Genomic DNA, 21,142 nt, shown 5'->3' with positions numbered 1-21,142 from the left:
AGAGTACAAATGTGAAGATTGATGAACAATTTAGAGGAACTTCAAGGTATATAGACTCAGAATTGGCAATAGAGATACTGACAAATGAATTGAATCCACCAGTACAGAATGAAGATCTTGTTACACCGGTATCATCTGAAAAATTCCACTGTAACTGAGGAACAACAGCAAACAAAGACACCCCGGTATGTAAGACTGAATCACTCTGAAGATCAGATAATTGGAAACAAGTATAAAGGAGTTATGACAAGAGGAATACTGGCAAATGAAGAGGTATGTCTTATTTCTCAAATAGAACCATCATCAATTAATGAGGCATGTGAAAATAAACACTGGATTAAAGCTATGGAAGAGGAACTAGAACAAATTGAGAAAAATAACACATGGACATTAGTCCCCTGGCCTAAAGTCAAAAATGTGATTGGAACAAAATGGGTATTCAGAAAAAAACTTAATGAAGATGGTAAGGTAATCAGAAATAAAGCAAGACTCATGTGTAAGGGATATTCACAAAAAGAAGGAATTGATTATAATGAAACCTTTGCACTGGTAGCTAGAATTGAGGCAGTCCGATTATTCTTGGCTTTTGCAGCACACAAGAACTACAAAGTATATCAAATGGATACTAAATGTGCATTTTTGAATGGAGATCTTGAAGAAGAAGTTTACATAGAGCAACATGATGGATTTTCTTTGACAGATAACAAAGATATGGTTTGTAGGTTAAGAAGAGCTTTGTATGGGTTGAAGCAAGCTCCAAGAGCTTTGTATGCAAGATTGGATAAGTATCTTTTGAAGATTGGATTTTCTAAAGGTAATGCTGACAACAACTTATACTATAAAGTGACTAATGATGACATCTTGCTTATAGAAGTTTTTGTTGATGATATAATCTTTGGAGGAGAAGATGGATTATGTAAAGACTTTTCTATTGAAATGCAACAAGAATTTGAAATGTCTATGATTGGAGAGATAAAATTCTTTTTAGGATTGTAGATTTCACAGACTGATAAAGGTATATTCTTAAGTCAATCCAAGTACTTGAAGGAGTTACTAAAGAAATTTGGGATGGAGAACTCTAAACCGGTAAGCACACCTATGACTACAAATGACAAATTATCACTAAGGGATGAATCTACACCTACAAATCCAACTAGATACAAGTCTATGATAGGAGGCCTACTGTATTTGACACAAACAAGACCTGATATTATGAATGCAGTATGTATTGTTTCAAGATTTTAGAGTAATCCTAGAGAAAATCATGAATCAACAGTAAAAAGGATTTTCCAGTACTTACAAGGAACTACAAATCTTGGTTTATGGTATCCTAGAGATGAAAACTTTGAATTATGTGCATACACAAATGCAAATTGGGCAGGAGATGTGGATGATAGAAAAAGCACCACTGGCGGAGCATTTTTTCTTGGAAGTAGATTAATTTCTTGGTTGAGTAAGAAACAAAGTTGCACATCTTTATCAACAACAAAATTAGAATATGTTGTAGAAGCAACTAACTGTACACAGGTATTATGGCTTAAGAAAATGCTGAAATACATAAAGGTAAAATGCAAGGAACCTATAACTATCTATTGTGATAACACTGCAGCAATTGATATATATATAAGAATCCAGTATTACATTCTAAAACCAAACATGTTTCTAGCAAACTGAATTTTTTGAAAGAGAATGTTGAAGCAAAAGAAGTAAAACTGGTTTATGTGAATACTAAAGAGCAGATTGCAGATATTTTCACTAAACCTCTACCTAAGGAGACCTTTGAATATCTTAGAAATCAGCTTGGGGTCATACCCCCACTGGTAGAGACTTAGACAATTAATGTTTGTCATCAACCGACAGAATTAACAGAGAAATCTTTTACTCCGGCTTTGATGAGGAGAGATACTTCTTAGGGGGAGTAGTTGCCATACTAAATTGATTGGTATATCTGAACCCGACTTTTTGGCTTTGGCATTTGATGTCAAAGGGGGAGAGATTGATATGGAAAAACACAAGGAAAATACATGTTACTCTTAGGGGGAGAGATTGTTACTTTGGGGAGATTGATTCTGAATTTTGATTTCTGGTTATGATCTCTTTTGAGAGATTGTTGGTTTTTGGTATTTGGCATTTCTGTTTTGGCACTTTGATGGTTTTTCCATCTTGTGTTGCCATCAATGCCAAAGGGGGAGATTGTTGGTATTTTGGTATGGTTTTGTCATTGATGTCAACACCTATCTACACTTATCAACTCTGGCACTTTGGAGAATTGACAATGTTCACTGGCAAGCATGTGACTTATGCACAGTCACCAGTATCTGCTACACCGGTAGGATATAATATTCATCGACACTTGGAATGATATGGAAAACACCTGGTTATATTGAAGACATCATTTGGACATTTTGTCTTGGAGATTTGTTCATTGGCATATTCGTATTTGCATATTTGTTGTTACCAGCAAATAGGTCCAAGTTATGCATCGATAGACTTATCTATTCCAGATCAGCACGACATGCTTTGGAGATGATTTTGTTGTTATTGTCAATGCATTAAGATGACAGTTGAATCAGATATTGCATCGGTTATTGATTTACTTGTAATTATTTTATTGTAATATCTTTTAGAGACGACCTACTAAAATTGGTCTTAGGTTATGGTATATATGTAAGATCTTATTTGTAAGATCAATATGCAATTGGGATAAGGAATTGTAAGAAGTTATATGTGAGATTAAGTAGAGCTATACACGTAGACATCATTTGAAGGTGAAGCAAGGTATTTTTAAAGACAATCAGAACTACACCGGTACTGAATCCAGCATATGAAGATGCTATTTTGAGCACTACATTCTTATTGGATTTAACCATCCAATTGTAGTCAGTGTGACTCCTATTTGTGTTTGAGTAGTGAGCTCTAGGTGCTTGGCCTTTCTGCATGTGTAGACCCCATTTGTATACACATACTATCTGCAGTAGTATCATCTGATTGTGGGTAAGGTTTCCCACCATGATTTTTCCCCTTACAGGGTTTCTATGTACAAATATTGGTGTTATATGTTGTGGATGTTATTGTCTTTCTATTTCATGCATTAATCTTTACCGATACTATAATTAACTGATAAACTGTCTACCAACATAAAGTTTGGTTTACTGTTATTAAGCATTAAGGTTGGTTAAGTTGTTTTGGTTTGAATTTATTTGACAATTGATTCACCCCCCCCTCTTAGTTGCCTCCATGACCTAACACTCACTGCAACATTGTCTTCAGTGACATCAAAAATTGTGTAGATGATTACGAAATCCTGAATGTGTTCAATTGGGATGACAAAGGTTTCCCCAGTAAAAAATGGAATAGCCTTTAAGGATGCACCTAGGATGTCATTCTTTTGGGTTAGAGATAAGGGGCTACCACCATTAAAGGTGACAAAGGAATGTATTATAGGGACTTCCATGAAAAATAGCAACTCCGTCTTCTTCTAGAATCTAAAAGTTCATACTATCAAAGGAAAAATACTTCTAGAAGATGCTCCTTGTTGAAAACCAGATGTGAAATGGTAATTGGTCCTAGACAAGAGCCTGAATTTGATCCTCAAGAGTCGCCAAGTGTCAAAATATTGTTGCCTCCAAAGGCAAGGTTGCTAAGATCAACACTGGACTCTTAGCAAGATATTGAAATGTGTGTCCCATTGAGTGTACCAAAAACTATGGTATGACCTGTGGCTTGAAGTGGAACTGGATTTTTCTTGAATGCTTTAAAGATTTGTCCCACCAGGCGTGTCAAAAATTGTTGTCACAAAAGTTTGCACCCTGTGATGATCATACTTGATCATCAATTTTTGAAACATGGAAACAACTTCCAAGTGTGGGACCTTGCACTGTGTGAGGTTGAATCTCTAGAGAATTTTGACTTACTTTCCAATCCAACTGCAGAGTGTTGGACCAACCCAACACTGGAAATCCTAATCTAAGATTTGAAGGGGAAAAGGGAGAGAGAGAAGTGTTTCTTGAAAGAAGGTAAAGAGGTTTGCACCTAGACTAAAATGATGATCTCCTTTCCTATTACTACAAAAAACATTAATAAAATTATCCCAGGTATGCACATGTTTCTACCTAAATCAACTCCCTAAGATGAGTGAAGGTTGGAATTCTAAAGAATGGCAAGAGGAACAAAAATAGTTCTCAGGTGCCACCCAAAGAGGGGATCAACACAAACACTTATGCAAAGAAAATGAGATGAAGATGTATTCAAATAAAGAGGTAAGCATTGCAGAGATTGCTCAAACTAAAACAAGGCAAGGTAGGAAATTTTATTCATCTAAGGGCAAAGAAAAATTTACAAGTGCAAAGAAACATAAGTTTTTTGCAAAAGAAAGAAAGAAGATCATGTACAAATGTTATAGATTTGCCTTTATAGTTTAGGCACAACTTAGATGGTTATAGTGAATAAACCCTAACCCTACTAGGGTTAGGTTACAAAATGTCAGAGAGGAGAAAGAATCTGATCAACAAGCTGATCTAATTGCATGCATAACAACCTCTGAAGGTAGTCCTCTACAGCATGGGGAAAAGCAAAATATCCATGTAAGGAAGATATCTCTGTCTTGATGGCATGCATAACACACTTGCAGGGAAAAAGTATCCATTTTTCATTGAGTGAGCATAGACGGTGGAGGAAAATGGCTTGCAAAAGTCATCTCTGGAGCTATGGTGATCGAATCAGGAAGTTGGAGTGAAATCAGATAAAAAATTGGGCATTGATCGCCAACCTTTGTGTTATGCACCCTCACACCTATAGAGCATTCAAATTTTCCACCTACTCGTGAGTTTGAATGCTAGCCATCAGATCTACCATTTTGCGTGAATATGGACATGTGATATGGCATCAAAAATACTCCAATCGGCAAGAAAAAATAGTCACTTCATTTCCGTTTAGAACTCTAGCCAAAAAGGCCTTCACTATCTTCTAGTCGAGCCCACTAGAATCCTTCATTTTGCTAAGACATGGCCTTTCTCCCAAACAAAATAATTCCTTTATTGACCCTCAAATTTTTGGCCAAAAGGGCCTCTTTCCATTCACAAGCCGGACCCACCAAAATCCACCTATTCACTGAGACCGCCTGACAGTCACCAACCGATCCACCTGGGATGACATGTCGCGTGGGACCCTCAATGCCCCTTTCAGCAAGACATGGCATTTCACCAAGATGCCCTTTCCCTCCTATCGCTATTAAAAACCTCTACCAAAAAGGATCATCTTCACTTATCTACACGTCGGGTCCTACCATCGCATATTGTGTAGTCACGCAAAAACGTAGGAGTCGCCAAAAGGAAAAAAAGCCAAAAACTCCCGACCACTTGATATAACAAAAGGAAACCCTCGCCAACAACCTCATCCCCTCTCACCATTGCATATCATGTTGTTGCGTGAAAATGGAACATCAAAACAGAGAACAAAAAATGGAAGTATTCCTGTCTGATGCAATAACATGATAACAAGGAACTGCCAATTGGTAGTGGATGAAAGGGGAACCACCTACCAATGACCCCACTGGGCTCAAGCTTGTAAGCTTAAATGATTTGACCGTCACGACTACTCAACTTAAAAATAGAACTTGGAGCCTCGAATAGATGAAAAGACCCTAACTGATTGCTACCAATATAGTGCGTATAACACGCAAGTTATGCAAAACTCAGATTGGTTATCTTCAGGGCAAGGTTGACACAAAAATGGTCAATAGCTCACTCTTACAATTGTACAATTAAAAATCTAGTTCAAAAAAGTTCATAGGAAATGGGTATGCAAGCATGTCATACACCAAAAGATTGTGTGTAAGTCTCACAAAAATTTATTTGAGCTATATAGTTGTAACGTCCTAAAATTGCACCCCTTGCAATTTTCAACTGCATATGGGTCTTTTCCTTAGTGTTTGTGCCCCTTGTCCTAATCAGAGACCTCAATATGCTCATGCACATCAAAAATACATTGCAAATCAACCCTGCACTCTGCCTGCACCTTGATCCTATCCCAAAATAGGGTAGGACCAGGGTGTGGAGCCTTAGGATCCTCTGGGACCAGGGTGTAGCACCCTGGGATCACCTATTTGGGACCTATTTTGAGGCCCCTCCCTTGCTCATCTCAAATTAGAGCAGGAAAATCCCCCCCATGTCGGCCTAAGTCAAAAAATCAGTCAATTAAACCCACTGGCAAGTATATAAGAGGTGTTTCCCTATCATTTGACATAATACACATATAAGGAATACACACAAGAGGTCATAAAGAATTCAAGAGATCAAGCATTCAAGCATTCAAGAGAAATTGAGCATTTTCAATCTCCCTTAAAGCTTTGGAGCAACAATAGAGACAAGATTTCAAGCATTGAAGAGGAAATCAACATTCTACTTCATGAAACCCTAATTCTATGTCGAGTCAAATAAAAATTTACAAGGAGGTATAAGCATTTCAATTTCATTCAATTCAATATCCCCTCAAAGAGGAGGATTTCTACTTTCAGTCATTTCATTTACATTATCTCAACCACTTGGTTAATTCCAAAACTAGGGTTTGATCGGAAGACAAACCCCTATTTCCAACACATTTCCCTTTCCATCTGTGTGTAGGACACATGTGTGTAGTTGTACTTCTGGAATTAAGCTTTATTCGTATAGATGGAAAAACCCTTTTTGACGCACAAAGAGTTTGAAGGACTGATAGGAGGGCACCATTGTCTGGACACATGGTCCCTGCAACTTTTGCTGGATTTTGTAGAGAAGCACTGAATCATCTCAAACCTCTCAGATCTAGGTGTACAACTAAATCCTGAATCTATAGCTCAATGTTTTCACATACTTCGTCTCCATTTTCAGCACTTTGTCTTAATTCAATCATTCAACTTACAAAAGAGGGTTAATTCCATTCCATTCTTCTTCGTATTGAATCCTTGCATCCTCTAGGATTGGATCTAGTAGATTCATCCCCCTCTTTTGAATGTAAAGTCTCCCCAAGTGAAAATTTAACCTTAGTTAAGTTCCCATCTTTTCTCTAAAATGGCGAATTTGTCTAAGGTTCCCAATTTTCCACTTAACAATAGTCTAGGTTATTTAGCTTATTATTGAATTCATTTAGTTTCCTCATGATATTATATGGGGAGGTTCCTCATGATACTATATGGGGAGGTTTAGGAAAGAGAGGATGGAGTAAGTATTTTAGTGATATAGGTTGAGTGAATGTGGATTGAGATGGAAAAATGGGGGAGGATATGTGTAGTTGATGTTAGCAAATATAGGTGGTAGGGGTGCACAACAAGCATTAATGGAAAGGGTAATGTAAATGAAACAATGGTATGAGTATATGAGGATTCAAGTTGATTAAGGTATGCAAACATTATAGAAAAAAGGGTGGAAGAGGGAGAGTAAGTGATAAATGTGGGGGATTGGAAATGAAGGATAGTGTAAGACACATTAGAATGTGAATTAAGGGGAATATCATGAGGATATCTAATGTTTCCAAAAATTTGGCTATTCCATTTAAGAATATATGTAATATCGTAAATTGTACACCTTTATTAGTGTGTCCAATTTCACACTCTCCTAGAACTTTTTTTAGTACTTTCATTCCTCTATCAATTATAGTAACTTTATTAATTTAAATTAATATTATGGTTTTTATTCCACCTTATTACATCATCAAACTATTTGGGCCCTTAAATTTAGGTGTGTCCTTTATCTTTTATTATCATGATTTATCCTTAATCCTACCTCAATTTCAACTTCCAAAACATATTTTGCATGTCTATACATCATATTTTGATCCACTTAGATGGAATTAGCATTATAACCTCGTTATCTTGCATTCCTAAAAACTTGGGAAAAAGTTGACAGGACTAGGATGGTCGACCCCCCTCGTCTTGTTCTTTTTTCCCCAAATTTTGGGAGGATAATTAGGTGGTCCTACCCTATTCTAATCTATCTCTGTGCAAAAATATACAAAATCTAAGTTGTGCTAAAGGTGATTTTAATTATGAAATCTGTATATAAGGTACCCTATCAATTCATTTTCAAGATCTCATCTCATGCTAACATTATCATCCAATTCAAGAGCAATTCTTCTTCTTCAACAACAGATTTTGATTCAAGGAGAAACAAACTACATAAAGGCATCTTCCATTTATGTTTTATCTATTATTTCATGATGCTTTTTATGTGACTTATCATGTTATTGCATCAACACATGGAAGAATTATCTTAAGAGAATTGCATCACCTATTGAAGGTACAATCATCTACATTCAAGTATTTTAATTTTAGATTTATCCTTTCCCTCAAAAGATAACCTTTCAAATTCAACTCAAGTTCAATTTTTATTCCAATTAGGGTTAATTCCAAACTTGTCATTTTACCTATCCTAAGAACATGGACCTAATTTTCTAGGACTAAGGTTCTTGGGGCACCCCGGACTAGACAAGGGAACTTGGAGTGCCCTTGTCCTCAAGGTTTCCCTCTAGATTTTGGAGCCATCTCAGTCTAAGTCTCAAGGAACAAATTTTCCAAAACCATCTATAGGCTAGAAGAGAAGGGCATTCTAGATGTCCTGGTGTTAGCATTTGGCATTATAACAGACAATGGAAGATTGTTGGCATTTCAATAAGGATATTGAGAAGGTTGTTGATGATTATGGATATAACTGATTAAGGATGTTTACTGTCTTGATATTATTATTTTGTCATTGATGTCAAGAAATTGATTTTCTAATTCAATATGATGTTGCCATATCTTTAGAAGTATGATTTAAAGAGTATAAAGATGTCGATAAAAGACACAGAAAGAATATGATGAATAAGGGGATGATAAAGTATTCAATGGGAAACTATTACCGAGTCAGACAATGATGAGATCATGATGTTTAGATTGTTTTAAACATCATACTTATGTTGTAAATTGTAAGGTTAATACTATACTATGTTACCGAGCAAAGAACCTAGTCGGTAAACCCTAAGGTTATCGCTATCGGTTAATGAAGGAAGAATGTCTACCGAGTGAAGTTTAGTATTCACCGAGTTATTACCGAGTTGTAACCGAGCTATAATAGAATACATTAAATGGTTACATGCGTTATTTAATGAAGGAAGTTGATGAGCTAGAATTGATTAGATGATTGGTATGCCTTGCATGAAGTTTGCTAATGAATCTATGGAAAAGGAAAATCGGCATGAAGATCTACAACTCAGATTGAACTGCAATACCCTAGCACAAGTTCCAAGAAATGTATGCAAGTTCCAAGGCAGGGTAAAACATTTTCAGATCGAAGGATACATTGAACCTGGTCAAAGTTTGAAGATCTGATGGCTATGATTGATCATGGGAAATGTGATCAAGGAGATTAAGCGGTTGGCGAATTGTTTATAAATAGGGAACTATTGATAAACAATGTATGCGGGAAAATGTATGCACAGGGATGCTACATAGTGATTACCGAGCACAGAAGCTTGAAGACCTGTTTGAATAACAGAGTATAGAAGCCCAGCAGATGGACAAGATTAGTTCTATGTCTAGATTATATTGAGCAAATAAGAATCTACTTTAGCATTTTAGATGTGAAGTTGCAGATAGATTTTATTACTGTTATTTTGTGAAGTGATAGAAAATCTCCTAACCGAGTGGACTTAACAGTCTTATTTGTAAAACCCTCTAGCAAGGTAACATTCTGATTGAGTGTTTGAAATCCTTTAACAAGGTCACTTCTAACAAGGTGAAGATCCTAATAGATCTGAGGTAAATCCCTTAACCGGGTCACATCTAGCAATGTGTTTGTAATCTTTAATAGGATTTTCTTTTAACCGAGCATACTCTAGAAGAGTATATTTCTTAGTGGGTCTGAAATCCCACAGTGGTTTTTCCCTTTTTGGGTTTCCATGTTAAATCTGGTGTTATGAGGTTTATGATGTTTATATGCTTTTGAGTTTGCATGTTTAGCAGTTTTGGTTATATTACTGAAGTATATGTTACCGAGGTTGAATATGATGTTTTTATGGAAGATTAAGTTTGTATGATTCACCCTCCCTCTCATCTTGTTGGCTATTGGATCTGTACTTGCATTAAGTATCAGAACTATCACCTGGTCCAACAAATTTAGCTTTAAAGCACTATTACAGGTGCACAGTTAGATTTATTTCCCATTTATGTACCTATTTCATAATCTTAGTTGTTTTATCATTCAATTGTATCATTCTAAGTTCATGCATGTACCTTCTTACCCTAGATTTGGCATCTAATTTACATCTTGTCAATTGCATCTTCAACTCTAACAAAATAAAATAGGACTCCAATTTGCATTCAACCCTCTTCCTAATAGAATTCAGGTTAAATTTATTGATTTCGTTATTCTTTTAATGTGTTGTGTGTGAAATAGGTCATTTTTCTAGATTACATGGCTAATCTTGTGAAGCCCTATTTTTACCTACTACATTTTGGCGAGCCTGAATATTCTTACATTTGTATTACTTTTGATTTTGTTTTTTAAACATAATTTTTAAATGTCATTAGATGCATTCATTCATTACTTATGTACTTGTTGGCAATAGCAAGAAGGAAAAGTGAGAGGGGGAGTGTGAATAAATTTTCACCAGATTATAACAATTAAGCACAATCTTAGATCAGATCAACTGCAGAAAAAATAAAGATAACAACAATAACAACAACATACATAACACCAATATTTTTTATGTGAAAAACCCGGTTAAGGGAAAAAACATGATGGGAACATACCCACAATGAGATAATACTCTACAGTAGTATGTGTAAATATTACAATAGGGAATACACATGCATTCAAGCTCACTGCTCAAATTACAATGACCTAGAAGGCTCCAACCTTCAGGGAAGGTTCACTACCTTATAAAATAATTTAGACTACAATCTGAAAAGATTGAATTGCAAAAATAGCATCTGCAAATGCCTGATGGGAGTTCCGGTTAAACTCAAATATCTATTCATCACCAATCTCTGCTCTACACACCACACCAAAAGATGAATTCACTTGCTTGCACATACACCACTCTTTGATAATGCAAACTCAACACCATTACACCTAATTACATGAATATTACACCCATTTATACAAATTATCAACCTTGACTACAAGGTCGGTCAAACCCATAACGGCTAATTACAAAATTACATCACATGATACATAAATAAACCATCAGACCAATGTAATGACATAGATAGCATAACATGGACCTAAATCAAATCTCCAAACACTCATCACCACCAGAACTCTCGCCAAGACCAACCACAGCATGTTACACCACAAAAATACCACATAACACGAAGAATATCACCATATCATGAAAATCATCAAAAAATCGCACAATAAGCAATGTGGATCACCAAGACAAATATGACATGATTAGGAAACACCAACAAGCACATTAGAACCTGTTGGCATTTCAATAAGTTTGTTGGTATAAGGATATTGAGAAGGTTGTTGGAGATTATTGATATAATTGATAAAGGATAATTACTGTCTTAATAATATTATTTTGTCATTGATGTCAAGAAATTAATTTTCTGATTTAGTATGATGTTTCCATATCTTAAGAAGTATGTTTTGATGAGTATAAAGATGTCGTTAAGTGACACAGAATGAATGTGAAAATGAAGGGGAATAATAAGTTATTCAATGGGAAACTATTACTAAGCTAGATAGTGATGAGATTTTGTTGTTTTGATTATTTTGATATCCTATATATGTGTACTCATTGACTGAATAAGAATAAGAAAAGATTTCATTCAGTAGATGAATATTGGTTTAATATTGTTCTATGTTACCAAGCAAGAAGCTAGTCTGTAAACCCCAAGGTTATCGATATCGGTTAAAGAAGGTAGAATGTCTACCGAGTGAAGTTCAGTATTAACTAAGTAACAACCGAGCAGTAACAAAATGCATTTGATGAATAAAAGCATTATTAAATGAAGGATGACAATGAGCTATAAATGTATAGATGATTGGTATGTCGTGCAAGAAGTTTGTTGAGGATCTATGATAATGAAAATACAAGAGTTAGATCTAAAGTGCAGATTGAACGGTCATAACCTAGCACAAGTACCAAGGAAGGAATACAAGTTCCAAGGTGAGATAAAACATTTTTCAGATTGAAGGATTCAATGAACCTATTCAAGTTTGATGATCTGATGGCTAAGATTAATCATGGGAAATGTGATCAAGGAGATAAAGCAGTTAGGAATTGTTTATAAATAAGGAATTGTTGATGAACAATGTATGTGGGCAAATAGAAGAACAATGATGCTATTGTAGTGATCACCAAGCATAGAAGATTGAAGATTTGATTGAAGAAAAGATTGAGAAGCCCAACAAGGATCAAGATAAGTCTTATGACAAGATTATTTTGAGCACATAGAGTCTTCTTTGGCATTTCAAATGTGAAGTTGCAGATATATTTTTATTACTGTTATTGTATTTTGTAAGTGACAAAAAATCTTAACTGAGTGGACCTAACAGTCTTATTTGTAAATGCTCTAGCAAGGTAACATTCTAGTTGAGTGTTTGAAATCCTTTGACAAGGTCACTTCTAACAAAGTGCAAGATTCTAATAGATCTGAGGGAAATCTCTTAACCGGGTCACATCTAGCAATGTGTTTATGTAATCTGTAACAGGATTGGCTTTTAACCAAACATACTCTAGAAGGGTATATTTCTTAGTGGGTCCAAAATCCCATAGTGGTTTTTCCCTATTTGGGTTTCCAAGTTAAATCTAGTGTTAAATGTGTTGTGATGTTTTAAGGTTATCAGTTTATGAGTTTGAATGATTTACAGTCTTTGTTGCATATTGAAGTAAAGGCTACCAAGGTTGAATCTGATGAATATATTGAATTGTGAATTTATATGATTCAGCCCCCCTCTCATTTTACTAACAATTGGTATCAAAGCTTTGGACTCCGGAAGAAAACTTTAAAGGAACTTGAGGTAAGATCCGAAGATGTATAAGAGGGATGCCCCAAAGCTGAACAAGTCATGTTTCTCCACATGGCAGAAAAGGATGAAGTTGCACTTATGAGGAATTGGAGAATATGCAACATATTATCTGGAGAATGATTACACTGCACCGAGAACCTACCTGATGACAATGGAAGAGATAAAGGCAAAGCAAGAACATATTCAAGCAATGATTGAAATAACATCAGCATTGATCAACTCAAAGTTCAATGATCTGGAAGGTTGTAATGATGCCAAAGCTATGTGGAATAAGCTCATATCTATGTATGGTGGTGATGAACATGTTCAAAGAGAAAAAGTAGGTAGTCTAAGAGGTCAACTTGAATCCATGAGAATGAATGAAGGTGAGAACATAATCCAATACAGTACAAGGTTAAATTAAACTGTCAATCAAATCAAAGGAGTAGGAGGAACTATTGAAGAAAAGGATGTAACAACTAAGTTTCTTAGAACACTTCTACTTGCTTATGTCATTTGAGTCTCTGCAATTAATGAATTAAGGTCTGTACCAAACATGCTAGTCTCTTTGGATGCCACTATTGGTAAGCTACATGCATTTGAGTTAAGTAATTTTGATAACAGTGGGTCTTCGGTAAATAAAGTTGAATCTGCATTCAGTTCTTTTCATCTTGGTGAATCTGATGATTACAATGATAGAATGTATAAGTATGCTGAAGGAAATCACAGTGGAGCAAGTGAGAGATTTCGTAAAAACATGGAATAAGTACACAAACTATATGAGGAAATTAGAAAGCAGGAAGAGTTTGAAGCATTATTGGCCAGAAGGTTACTGAGAGGCAAAGGTAAGTATAAAGGAAAGTTACCTTTGAAATGTTTTAACTGTGATAAAATAGGACATATGGCTTCTAACTACCCTATCAAAGAATCTAGTGAAAAGAGAGAATACCGAGATGACAGATAGAAAGACAATCATTCCAGAGGACACCGAGACTTTAGAAGGAGAGATAGAAAGACATGCCTAGTAGCTGATGAGGAATCCAATGATGATAAATCTGATGAAACTGAGACAGAGGAAGTTGTTTATGTGGCTATCAAAGATGGATCAGATGAAGAAAGGTATGAAGAAAAATCCTTAATATCTCACATAAATAATAATGATTCTTGGATCATAGATAGTGGATGCTCACATCACATGACAGGTGATAAACACACGTTTGTTAAATTAGAAGATTATGATGGAGGTTATGTAAGATTTGGTAATGATGCACCATGTCCGGTGAAAGGTAAAGGATCTATCACACTTCTTGAAAATGCTAAATGTGATGATGTATATTGGGTTGAAGGTTTGAAATACAATTTGTTGAGTGTAGCACAACTAAACAATACAGGATACCAAATAGAATCTCAGAAGGGAATTGTCAAAGTTCATGACAAATATGGAAAGTTAACTGCTACCAGGACTCAAACAAGAGGTAATAAATTTCATCTTGACTCAACTTGGAACAATTGTCTGTATGCAAAAATAGAAGATACCTAGTTATGGCATAAAAGGTTTTGTCATGTAAATTTCGATAATCTGATCAAAATAAGTAAGAAGCACCGAGTAAGAGGTCTATCGAGCTTGGAAAAACCTAAGAATGCTATGTGTCAAGGATGCCAGATGGGTAAGATGACAAAATAAAGCTTTACAAGTAAGTCCTACACTTCTAAAGGAATTTAAGATCTTGTACACACTGATCTTTGTGGTCCTATGAAAGTTCAAAGTTATTATGGTGATAAATACTTCATATTATTTGTGGATGATTACTCAAGGATGATGTCAGTTATGTTTTTAAAAGAAAAATCAAAAGCCTTTCAAATGTTCAAATGGTACAAGGCAAGAGTTGAAAATGAAATAGGAAGATAGTTGAAATGTCTTTAGATCTGATAGAGGAGGAGAGTTCACTTCTAATGAATTTAACTTATTTTGCAATGATCATGGTATAAAGAGACAAGTGTCTACAACGAGAACTCCATAACAAAATGGGATAGCTGAAAGAAGAAACGGATCTATTGTAGATTGTGCCAGAACCCTGATGATAGAAAAGAGGGTACCTCAAACATTTTGGAGAGAAGCAATAAGCACTGTAGTTTACACCTTTAACTGAGTACAACTAAAGAAAGGAATTTTGAAGACACCATATGAAATCTAGTATGACAAGAAACCTAATGTAAGTTATTTTAAAATATTTGGGAGTAGATGTTATGTTCACAAAGATGAGAGAAATGGAAAGTCTGATCAGAAAAGCGAGGAAGGAACATTTCTTGGTTATTCTTCTAGAAGTAAAGCATTTAAATGTCTGATCAAATCATCTAAAAAAATAGTGGAAAGTGCAAATGTGAAAATTGATGAATTTGCAAAAAGAAATGATGAAGGAAATTCCAAAGAACTAGAAGATTATGAAGAGTTTGTATATGTTCAACCGAGAAGTCCTACCGAGAAAGTTGATGAAGAAAATGAAGAAAATGAAGAAAATACCCAGTTACCGAGTGATGAAGAATATCATACAGAGCCTACCGAGCCTATATTAGCCAAATATGTCAGAAGAAATCATGCATCAAGTCAGATTATATGAGATAAGGATGATCCAGTAATGACAATGAACAAACTGAGACAAAACACATGTCTGATATCTAAATTTGAACCAAGGATAGTAAAAGAGTCATTTAGCAATCAAGATTGGGTAAATGCTATGATAGAAGAGATTGAACAAATCAACAAAAATGAAACATGGATGCTGGTCCCAAGACCAAAAGAGAAAAATGTAATCAGTACAAAGTGGATTTTCATAAACAAGCTAAATGAAAAAGGTGAGGTCATTCAGAATAAAGCAAGACTAGTCTGCAAAGGTTATGCTCAAGAAGAAGGAATAGACTATGGTGAGACTTTTGCACCTGTGGCAAGACTTGAGGGAGTAAGAACATTGCTGGCATATGCTGCTTACAAAAATTTCAAGGTATATCAAATGGATGTTAAATCTGTATTTTTGAATGGTATACTAGAAGAAGAAGTTTATATTGAACAACCTGAAGGATTTATTGAAGAGAAGAATAAAGATCAAGTATGTAAGTTGAACAAATCTTTATATGGCCTAAAACAAGCACCTAGAGCATGGTATGAGAGATTGAACTCTTACTTAATCAAGATTGGTTTTATGAGAGCAAGTGAAAACAACAACATGTACATGAAGAATGATGAGGACAATGGAATACTAATTTTAGCCATATTTGTTGATGATATTATTTTTTGTGGAAATGATTCTTTATGCAAGAACTTTGGAAATGAAATGTGCAAAGAATTTGAGATGTCATTAATCTGTGAAATAAAGTATTTTATAGGTTTACAAATACTACAAATGAAAAATGAGATTTTCATTACTCAATCCAATTATATAAAGGAAATCTTGAAGAAATTTGGAATGGAGGATTCTAAACCTATAAGTACTCCTATGACTACTAATTGTAAACTATCAAAGAATGATGAATCTGCATCTATTGATGAGACACTTTACTGATCTATTATTGGAAAGTTGCAATATGTAGTTCATAGCAGGCCTGATATAGCACATGCAGTAGGTATAGTTGCAAGATTTTCTGTAGATCCCAAAGAAACCCATATGACAGCAATCAAGAGAATTTTCAGATACCTGAGAGGCACTGAAGATTATGGTTTAGTATATAAAAAGAGGAATGATTTTGATTTAAAAGTCTATACTGATGCTGATTGGGCAGGAAACATTGATGACAGAAAAAGCACAAGCGGTGGAGCTTTCTTCTTAGGTGAAAGACTAGTAAGTTGGCTTAGCAAGAAATAAGGATGCATTTCACAGTCAACAAATGGAGCTGAATATGTCACTGCAGCATTGAATTGCACCAATATAGCATAGATCAAACAACTATTGGAAGGTATGAATGAGAAAGTTACCGAGCCAGTAACTATATTCTGTGATAATACTAGTGCTATTAACATTTAAAAAAATTCGGTAATGCACTCTAAGACAAAGCATGTCTCTATAAAGTATCATTATCTCAGAGAAGAAGTTCAAGAAAAGAAAGTTGTGCTTGAATATATTAGTTCAAAGGAACAAATAGCAGACATCTTCACAAAGCCACTGCCAAGAGACACTTTTGAGTATCTCAGAAGCAAGTTAGGGGTCCTACCCCTATCTTCTACTCACTAACAGAGTTCGGTGAAAGCATCAATTCTATGACTCTACAGAATACTATTTATGAGTTGATGGTGACTTACACACTTTAGGAGGTTGCCTAAAGTTGTGCAGGAAATAGTGATTGAAGACAAGATGCTCTGACTGAGACTGAGATGATACATTTGTATATGTTTTAACTACAAGGAAATTACTTCATAGGGGAAGAAATCATGATTTAGTTTTACTTTTTGGCATTGTTGTCAAAGGGGGAGAAGACTAATAGGAGAAGATAGGATAAAACTAATGACCGGGGGAGAGAATTTTAGGAGAAATCAACGATAACAGGAGAAGATTAATAGCAATCTGAATCTGAATCCCTTGGAATAAATCAAGTTGGTATTGCCATCAATGCCAAAGGGGGAGATTGTTGGCATTTCAATAAGTTTGTTGGTATAAGGATATTGAGAAGGTTGTTGGAGATTATTGATATAACTGGTAAAGGATAATTACTGTCTTAATAATATTATTTTGTCATTAATGTCAAGAAATTGATTTTTTGATTCAGTATGATGTTGTCATATCTTAAGAAGTATGTTTTGATGAGTATAAAGATGTCGGTAAGTGACACAGAACGAATGTGAAAATGAAGGGGAATAATAAGTTATTCAATGGGCAACTATTACCGAGTTAGATAGTGATGAGATTTTGTTGTTTTGATTGTTTTGATATCCTATATATGTGTACTCATTGACTGAATAAGAATAAGAAAAGATTTCATTTAGTAGATGAATATAGGTTTAATATTGTTCTATGTTACCGAGCAAGAAGCTAGTCAGTAAACCCCAAGGTTATCGATATCGGCTAAAGAAGGCAAAATGTCTACCGAGTGAAGTTCAATATTAACCAAGTAACAACCGAGCAGTAACAGAACACATTGGATGAATAAAAGCACTATTAAATGAAGGATGACAATGAGCTGGAAATGTATAGATGATTGGTATGTCGTGCAAGAAGTTTGTTGAGGATCTACAAAAATGAAAATACAAGAGTAAGATCTACAGTGTAGATTGAAAGGTCATAACCTAGCACAAGTACCAAGGAAGGAATACAAGTTCCAAGGTGAGATAAAACATTTTTTAGATCGAAGGATTCAATGAACCTAGTAAAGTTTGATGATCTGATGGCTAAGATTAATAATGGGAAATGTGATCAAGGAGATTAAGCGGTTATGAATTGTTTATAAATAAGGAATTGTTGATGAACAATGTATGCGGGCAAATAAAAGAATAGTGATGCTGCTGTAGTGATCACTGAGCACAGAAGATTGAATATCTGATTGAAGAATAGATTGAGAAGCCCAACAAGGAGCAATATAAGTCTTATGACAAGATTATTTTGAGCACATAGAGTCTGCTTTATCATTTCATATGTGAAGTTCTAGATATATTTTATTACTGTTATTTTATTTTGTAAGTGACAGAAAATCTCTTAACCGAGTGGACCTAACAGTCTTATTTGTAAATCCTCTAGCAAGGTAACATTCTAGTTGAGTGTTTGAGATCCTTTGACAAGGTCACTTCTAACAAAGTGCAAGATTCTAACATATTTGAGGGGAATCCCTTAACTGGGTCACATCTAGCAATGTGTTTATGTAATCTATAACATGATTGACTTTTAATCGAGCACACTCTAGAAGGGTATATTTCTTAGTGGGTCCGAAATCCCACAGTGGTTTTTCCCTATTTGGGTTTCCATGTTAAATCTGGTATTAAATATGTTGTGATGTTTTAAGATTATCAGTTTATGAGTTTGAATGATTTACAGTCTTGGTTGCATATTGAAGTAAAGGCTACCGAGGTTGAATGTGATGAATATATTGAATTGTGAGTTTATATGATTCACCACCCCCTCTCATCTTACTAACAAAACCATCCACAAAAGTTGCACCAACACCACTTATGTAATTGTTCATAGATCAACATGTTAATGTTCAAGAACACTCAACAATGGCAACTCAGATAAGAAAGATAGCTTCCAGAGCACCAAATCACGAACCACTTGAAATGAAGATATACACGAACATCCAAAATACTCCCAAATCCGCAACACAAGATATAATCGTATCAGAGCTCACTAGATTAGAAACCAGACTTTGCCAACCACATAACAAAAATACCAAAAACCTCAAATACAATCACCAGATCAAGTGATATGATCAAGAAGACTTCCAAATCACTGAAACCAATTCTCTACAACACCAAAACATAGGAATATGTTGACATCAATGACAACAACATATCCTAGCAGCAACAATATCCAACAATCTCCCCCTTTGGTATTCATGGCAACATATGAATGTAAAAAATAGTCAATGCAAGGAATGAATCAACACCAACAAAATCCAACAGGATCCCCCTAAGATTATGCACACAAAACTTCAAAGATAATACAATTTTTCACATGCTTCTTTCCCCCTTTGATAGCAATGCCAAAGATATTAACTGATCATGCTTCTCTCCCCACTAGAAAGAGAAATATTTCCCCCTTAGAATAAATTCACAGCTCTAAAACTTAACTACTCTTAGCAGAGTAGAAACATCAACTCATCAATCCGAACAAAAAGAAAAGACTATAAAATCCACCGGATTGATGCATCTCAATGCACCTAGTTCTCATCAACAGGGGCAAAGATCCCTAACTTGTCTCTCAAGTGTACAAATGTATCTGCAGGCAAAGGCTTAGTGAAAATATATGCAATCTAAAGTTTTCTAGATACATACTCCAGTTTTACTTCTTTATTACTAACCTTCTCCCTCAAGAAATGATACTTTATTGATATATGCTTCATTTTAGAATGCAATACTAGATTCTTGGATGTATTAATAGCACTTTAATTATCATAGTAAATAACAGTAGGCTCATAATACACAACTCTAATGTCTTTCAGCATATGTTTCATCCAAACTACCTGAGTACAATTTGTAGTAGCAGTAATGTATTCAGCTTTAGCAGTAGATAAAGATATAACATCTTGTTTCTTGCTTGCCCATGAAACCAACTATTTCCCCCAAAATAAATCTCCACCAGTAGTGCTCTTACAGTCATCTACATCACCTGCCCAGTCAACATCAGTATAGATACAAAGTATCAAATCATCATTCTTCAGATACCACAACTCATAGTCATAGTTCCCTTCAAGTATCTGAAAATTCTTTTAACACTAGTAACATGAGTCTCTTTAGGATCAGCTTGAACTCTGGCACAAAGACACACAACATGAATAATATCTAGTCTAGTGTGAGTCAGGTACAATAGTCCACCAACCATAGATCTATACAAGGTCCGATTCACTTTCTTAGATTCATCATTCTTAGACAATTTCCATCCAGCCACCATGGGAGTTCCAATAGGTTTTGAATCATCTAACCTAAATTTATTTAACAATTCCTTCACATACATAGATTGAGAAATGAAAATACCTTTACCAGTTTGAGTAATCTGCAATCCTAAGAAGAATTTCATCTCACCTATCATAGACATCTAAATTCCTTTTGCATACCATCAAAAAACTTCATACTCAAATAATCATCTCCTCCAAAAATAATTTTATCCACAAATACTTCAACAATCAAAATTTTATCATTCTCAACCTTAAAGTATAAGTTACTATCAACAGTACCTTTACAAAATCCTAACTCTATCAAATACTTATCTAATCTTGTATACTAGGCTCTAGGGGCTTTCTTCAGTCCATACAGTGCTTTCTTCAATCTACATACCATGTCTCCTTAATCTAATAAAGAAAACCTTTCTAGTTGCTCAATGTAGACTTCCTCCTCAATATCACCATTCAAAAAGGCTGACTTGACATCCATCTAATAAACCTTGACATTCTTATAAGTAGCATATGCAAGAAGAAATCTAACAACTTCAATTCTAGCAATAGGAGAAAAAGTTTCTTCATAATCAATACCTTCCATC

The sequence above is a fragment of the Cryptomeria japonica genome, chromosome 3 (assembly GCF_030272615.1).
Source record: "Cryptomeria japonica chromosome 3, Sugi_1.0, whole genome shotgun sequence".
NCBI classification, from domain to species: domain Eukaryota; kingdom Viridiplantae; phylum Streptophyta; class Pinopsida; order Cupressales; family Cupressaceae; genus Cryptomeria; species Cryptomeria japonica.
Note: the sequence above shows the minus strand (reverse complement) of the source record.